At 40.4% G+C, this 7,542-nt stretch overlaps 1 protein-coding gene across 2 annotated transcripts in view; it reads left to right on the top strand.

Annotated features, from left to right (window-relative positions):
• Positions 1-4,492: 4,492 nt before the first annotated feature.
• Positions 4,493-7,542, top strand: part of eno3 (enolase 3, (beta, muscle)) — a 22,123-nt gene continuing 19,073 nt past the window's right edge. The window contains exon 1 of one of the 2 annotated variants that reach the window (XM_080451139.1): positions 4,493-4,563. The gene's annotated coding sequence lies outside the window, so the exon portion shown is untranslated. The remainder of the gene's footprint in view (positions 4,564-7,542) is intronic. The other variant, XM_080451140.1, reaches the window with a different exon arrangement.

The raw sequence follows: 7,542 nt of genomic DNA, 5'->3' as shown, positions 1-7,542 counted from the left end.
CCTTCAATATGTAGTGGGGGACTGGGGTCCCTTCAATATGTAGTGGGGGACTGGGGGTCCCTCAATATGTAGTGGGGGACTGGGGTCCCTTCAATATGTAGTGGGGGACTGGGGGTCCCTCAATATGTAGTGGGGGACTGGGGGTCCCTCAATATGTAGTGGGGGACTGGGGGTCCCTCAATATGTAGTGGGGGACTGGGGATCCTTCAATATGTAGTGGGGGACTGGGGTCCCTTCAATATGTAGTGGAGGACTGGGGGTCCCTTCAATATGTAGTGGGGGACTGGGGGTCCCTTCAATATGTAGTGGGGGACTGGGGATCCTTCAATATGTAGTGAGGGACTAGGGGTCCTTCAATATGTAGTGGGGGACTGGGGATCCTTCAATATGTAGTGGGGGACTGGGGATCCTTCAATATGTAGTGGGGGACTGGGGGTCCCTTCAATATGTAGTGGAGGACTGGGGGTCCCTTCAATATGTAGTGGGGGACTGGGGGTCCCTTCAATATGTAGTGGGGGACTGGGGTCCCTTCAATATGTAGTGGGGGACTGGGGGTCCCTCAATATGTAGTGGGGGACTGGGGGTCCCTCAATATGTAGTATTATTTACACACTCACTCCAGACAGAGGGCCACTTTGCATATACTGTCATGTGATTGATTGATTTTTTTGTCTTTATTTAACCCTATAACGCCAAACGTATCATATATGATATGATGACACACATTACACTGATTTTTTAATAAATCAGTTTAATGAATACTTGGACCAAGAACCTGTTGTATCATATCTGACACATCCCCACTTCCCCCTGGACCATACCATTTGCACTGCAGGTAGTTACAGAGCCTCAGGTGGTCTGACCCAAAATGGCTAATGACTAATATTTTGAAATAAGTGTTGGATAACTTGAATGCACTTATGAGCTATCAAAATTTAGCATTTGAGTTTGTTTTTTATGATGTCAAAAGTGTTTGTATCATATTTGATACTACTGGTCTATAGTCCTTTACGATTTGTATCATATTTGATACTACAGGTCTAAAAGAAATGTTTTTTTTTTTTTGTAATGTTAAAACCGACTTGATTTTTCTTTTTGTTTCAAAATTCTATCCCACGATTTTGTAACCCTATTTTTTACACCCAGTGCCAATCTCTATGTAATCCTGGGCACTACACTCCCTCTGCCAACCTAGGGAGGCCAGGGCCGAGCTCATGCCTCCTTCAATGCATGAGAGCCAACTGACCTTCTTGTCACCTGACAGGGGAGAGTTTCCCTGGTTGGACGTAGCGCGTGGAAGGAACACGTTATTCCAACCAGTTCCTTTCCCCTCCATCAGGCGCCCCGGCTGACCAGGGGGAGGCAGTAAAACCGACTTGAAATACCCCTTTTAATACCCCTTGTATCAAATATGATACAACAGTCAAGATACAAAGGAATGTTAAAAAAAATAAAACAAAATCAAAAATGTTTTAAGACCCAATAAAGTGTCCTTTTTTAAAAAATTGGAATTTTCTGACCTTTCCTTCATAGTTCAGGTTCTAGAGGGTTTATTTAAGTGTCATGCTTCCAAGGAAGCCCCGCCCATATGGACTTACAGGACACTTTTACATTTCATTTGACATAAACAATGCACCGACATGATAATTCACAAACAATGAACAAACAAATAACAAACTAAAACACTCAAGCTTCATACTGCACATGACAGATTACATAAACACAACGGTTACATCATCACAGCAGTAAGCTCATCTACAGGACAAGTTCCATCTTCAACAGGGTTTAAGTCAGGTAAAGGCTGTCTTCACCAATATATATCAGGCATATATGATTGTCTTAAAAACATGAAAATGTGCGCAAAACTTTGAATATATATATATATATATATTTTTTTTTAAAAATCTTATTGAAGCAAAGATTTGAGTAAAAAAATAATCGCTTTAAAACAATATATGTATTCAAAGATTTGCACAAAATGTCACGATAAAAAAAAAAAAAGCAGATCCACAAGCTCATAAAAGCTTGTGGATCTGCTATTTTATTAATAGCCCAAATAAATCTTAAAATGACACACGAGATGCGATGGTTTTCAATGGTTTCAAGTGTTTAAAAAGAAGAGGAAAAAAACAGCTGATCAAAAAGGTCACAATGCATCGCACCGTGGCGCCTTGTGACCTTATAGATCTAGTTAGATCTATATATAGGATCAAAATTAAACTGATGTTGATGCTGAATTAACAAACTCTGCTGTGGGGACCCCCCCCCCCCCCCTCCCGAGGACCCCTGGGGGTCCCTGGGCCACACTTTGAGAACCAAGGCACTTACAGTACATAGGTTATAACAATGATCACTGTCTGTCTGTCTGTCTGTCTGTCTGTCTGTCTGTCTGTTTGCCTGTCTGTCTGTCTGTCTGTCTGTCTGTCTGTCTGTCTGTCTGTCTGTCTGTCTGTCTGTCTGTCTGTCTGTTTGCCTGTCTGTCTGTCTGTCTGTCTGTCTGTCTGTCTGTCTGTCTGTCTGTCTGTCTGTCTGTCTGTCTGTCTGTCATGTGATGTTTATATTTAACCTTCAGTTAAAGGGCTTTAGAGCTGTACTGTACTGCATGTCCACACTGTCATGTGTGTGTGTGTGTGTGTGTGTGTGTGTGTGTGTGTGTGTGTGTGTGTGTGTGTGTGTGTGTGTGTGTGTGTGTGTGTGTGTGTGTGTGAGAGAGTGACCAGTACAGTGGAAAGGGCAAGAATTTGTGACCAGTACACTGTAAAGGCTAAGCGTGTGCGTGTGTGCACGTATGCGTGTGTGTGTGTGTTTGCGTGCGTGGCTGTGTGCACGTGTGTTGGCCTTTCTCGTATATCTCCTTTCAGTGAACTCTGACCTTATGGCTGAGTTAGGGACCGTCTGACAAGTGCACGCCCCGCACACGCACACACACACACACACACACACACACACACACACACACACACACACACACACACACACACACACACACACACACACACACACACACACACACACACCCCTATATGTCACCTAAACACAGACCTTTGGTCCAGAAGTACTGCTGAACCCGTCCGGTTCAGCAGAAAGCCAGAGGATCCTCTGATGCTTCTGTGATTTAAAACCCATTAAGACCTGAAGCCCATTCTACAAAATGTTTTCTAAATCCCAACAGTTTTCTGATAAACGTATGTTTCTATATCAGTGGTTCTCAAACGTTTTCATGTCAAGGACCCCCAAAATTATATGTATTTGGCCGCCGACCCCCATCAAAATATTTTGTTCCAGGGACCCCCAGAAGCAAAGATTTGAGTTAAAAATGTTCGCTTTAAAATAATATATATTCAAAGATTTGCACACATTTTCACGATTTTTCATAAATAGCAGATCTACAAGCTCATAGCGCGGCACTCGGTGCAGCGCTATGAGCTTGATCTATGATCTGCTATCTATGGGGGTCCCTGTAGTGGGGACCCCACTACAGGGACCCCCCCAGATCTATGATCTGCTATTTTTGAAAAATAGCCCAAAGTGTAAAATAATGCTTTTTTACCTCAAATCTAAAAATGACACAGATGCGTTCCAGGTAGATAGATATATACAACTAAACACAATTATGACCCGGACGGCCGGCGTAACGGTCTGGGCACTGAGGCTGGTAATCCAGCCTGACAGCTTGTCACGAGTTCGAAAAAAATTATCTTTAAAGTACATTATTTGCCTCTGAGATGTGGTGGAGAAGAAGTATCATTTATTTGAAAAAAGACTACAAACTGCAAATACTGCAATACTACAGTAAAGTAAAAAATACATCAAAATTGCAGCTATACGTGCAGTACTCGAGTAAATGTACTTAGTTACTTTACACCACTGGAAGTACACAATCTCAAAACAAACACACGCCCCTTTATGTGAGAGAAGAATTCTGCTTTGTGAAAAGAAATCACTGATCTACAAGCTCAAAATGCATCATATCGTGATGCGTTGGTGAGCTTGTAGATCGGCTATCTTCCAAATAGCCAAAGTATAATATAGGGCTTACGTGGTTATTGATCTAATATCTGACAAGTAACTAAAGTTTTAAAATGGAATAAAACTAAGTTAAATATTTGCCTCTGAGATGTAATGAAGCAGAATGAAAATGTATAATAAAAAAACAAAAAAGAAGGAATTACATAAATAAAGTGAAAAAAAAATGCCTCAAATGGTTCAGTACTCAAGTAAATGTACTCAGTTACTCTCCAGCCTTTCTCAGTGAAAAGTACACAATGTCTCTACCCCCCCCCCCCCCTCTGTGTGTGTGTGTGTGTGTGTGTGTGTGTGTGTGTGTGTGTGTGTGTGTGTGTGTGTGTGTGTGTGTGTGTGTGTGTGTGTGTGTGAGAGCAGGTCTGTGCGTTTCCTATGAGGTGAGCTCCATGCTGACGCTCCCTGCTCTATATGAGCCCCCCCCCCCCCCCCCTCAGGGAGGGTCTATAAAAAGCCCTCGGTTGGACCCAGCTGGGCACTTTCCAAGTCGGACAGTCGCACAGACGCACGGCCAACCGGACAGACCCACCGACCACAACGGTAAGAATCTGTTCACCAGATAGAATTATTAATATGTAAGAGCAATGACTTTGACTCTGAATGCAGTCTGTCTGTCACTGTCATTCACCTTTTAGATGAGACTTTAGTTATTATACAGAGGAACTGAATATAGAGGCTTCTTTAAACTGTGACAAACTTTATTACATTGAAACTTTACACGTTTCTCCTAATAAGGGAAATTGAACCTGTAGGCTCTACTGCACCGCTCTGACAAGAGGGCAGCTCTCTGAATGCTCAGCAGTAAAGCTAATAGTGAGTTTAAATGTGACTTTTATTAAACGTCTAGCAGGGTGACCAAATGAACCCCCAACCACTTCAACTACAAACATTAACTTTATATTGTATCAACATATTCTATATTATGCAAACATACTGATTGAAATAATATTGTATTAAAATGTTTAAAAAAATACTAGTATTTTTTTGGTATTTAGTAGTATTTTAGCATTTGAATTACTTACTAAATTACTTACTAAAATGAGTACAATGATGCGACAGGGCGTGTTCTAGCAGAGCTATAATATTAAATTATAGTAAAGAAAACAATGCTTTATACAGGAGTGTTAGAAGAACTGTAAATGATTGTTATCCAACATGCAGTAAAGTCCTGCTATAGAACACATGTGTTAGTAGGACTAGAATGAAGTAAAGTTAACCTGCATGCTCTACACATACATAGTACATACATACATGTATGTATGTATGTATTATACATAAATGTATGTATGTATGTATGTATGTTTGTAACACCACAGCAGACATGCATGTTATCTACGCTATAATGTCATGTTAAGATACATAAAATGATACCATTTAGTTGTGCTTGTAGGTTAATTTATCATCAACCTAATAGACAATAAAATCCTGGCAGACAGGCGTGTTAGCAGGTCATATAATGTATCCTTAACCTCCATGCATAACATCATGCTATAGCAGTGCTATGAATTATTGTTAACCTACAGGTATAGATAAACAGGCCTGTTAGCAAAGCTCTAATGATGATGTTAATCCACATGCACAGACAGTAACATCACAGCAGACACGTGTGTGATATCAAAGTCATAAACCTATGTAAAATGTATGGGCTACAATCTCAACGTTACACCTACAGTAACATCATGCAGGGCTAATCCAGCAGACCAAATTGTGAAAATAGCAGATCTACAAGCAGATCTACAAGCTCTGGTAGGAGACTCAATTCACCTGCATTTAATTTCCTACCTGACACTCCTCTGGTCATCAAGTTGTCTCAGGAATGTGACAAAAACTAAAAGAATCTCCATGAATTCAGTGCTTCATGGGGCGTGTAATTGACGATGAAAAATAAGTCATTTTCAAGAATAAAGTATAAAGAATAAAGCCTGAGTGCTTGACAAAAAAAGCAAAAATATTTAAAAAAATATATTTTTAAAAAGCATAAAATAACAATTCTTTAAAATAATAGCGATAAAAGGCAGTGAATCAGGCAAAACAGGGAATACAACAACAACGCATAGACTAAAAAAACAACTAAAAGCTAGAGTGAAAGAATAGGTGTTGATCTGCTTTAATGCTATGTATCTCCAGAGGCTGCCTGTCTTAAAGGAATAATTCACCCCCAAAATGACTTGGAGACATGAATTCATGGATATGTTTTAGTTTTTGTCTCATTACTAAGACAATAATGTGATGACCGGCAGCGGTTCCGGTAGGAGACACAAAGGAGACTCTTTGTGTCTCCTACCGGAACCGCTGGTCATCACATTATTGTAAGTCATTTTGGGGGTGAACTATCCCTTTAAAAGGCCGGTCCACACCAATGCAAACGGCCATTTTGGGGATAACGGTTGCAGGGTTGCATTCAGTGACTGACTGGCCTTTAGGTGTAACAGGAGTTTATTCCTGTCTGTCTACGAGCTGTAATGATAGTTTATTTCTAGGAGCATAAAACACACAGTACAACCACAGCAGACAGGTGGAGAAAGTACTCAAGTAAAAGTATCAATACTGCAATGTAGAAGTACTCTGTTGCAAGTGAAAGTCCGGAATTCAAGATTTACTTGAGTAAAAGAACAAAAGTATTGGTTTCAAAATGTACCAAAAGTAAAAGTACTGAAATGTTTGAAAATAGCCTAGGTATAAAATAGAGCTAAAGTGGTTAATGTATGTTTTATAATATAATGATTGATAATTGCAAAGTATCTAGTAACTAAAGTTTTCAAATAATTGTAGTGGAGAAAAAGTACAATATTTGCCTCCATGTAGTGAAGTAAAAGTATACACAATTGAAAATACTTAAGTACAGTACTTGAGTACACGTACTTAGTTACTTTACACCACTGGTTAGCAGCGCTAAACGCCAGTGTTAACCTGCACGCTAAAGAGGAGTGTTAGCAGTGCTATGAGCCATCATTAACCTGCTATACATGCTAATAGAGGCGTGTTAGCACATCTGCTATTATGGTCGTGTTAGTAGGACTATAAATGATCATTAACCTACATGCATAATAAATCAGGCCATAGAGTCGTGCTGTTAGGCCCGTCATTTATCAGCTCCGTGCTCACAGCGTGGTGAATGGGTTTCTCACAGATAACGTGCGTGCGGTGGTTATTTGAATGGTTTCTCACAGATAACGTGCGTAGACGGTGGTTATTTGAATGGTTTCTCACAGATAACGTGCGTAGACGGTGGTTATTTGAATGGTTTCTCACAGATAACGTGCGTAGACGGTGGTTATTTGAATGGTTTCTCACAGATAACGTAACAAAGAGGATGTTGTTAAGGCTCGTGTGTCTGCAGCTGAACTGAACAAAGTCCAGACGATCCTCCAAAGGTCAGCCTGCTGGTGTTGTAACCAGTGCTGGAAAGTAACTAAGTACATGCACTCAAGTACTCAACTACTTTAATGGACTATTAGGCTACCATGTTTCTATATACTTCTACTCCACTACATCTCAGAAACAAATATTGTACTTTTA

The sequence above is a fragment of the Gymnoscopelus braueri genome (genome assembly GCF_963280865.1).
Source record: "Gymnoscopelus braueri genome assembly, chromosome: 15".
In the NCBI taxonomy this organism is placed as follows: Eukaryota; Metazoa; Chordata; class Actinopteri; order Myctophiformes; family Myctophidae; genus Gymnoscopelus; species Gymnoscopelus braueri.
This window is presented reverse-complemented; position numbering and strand designations above follow the sequence as displayed.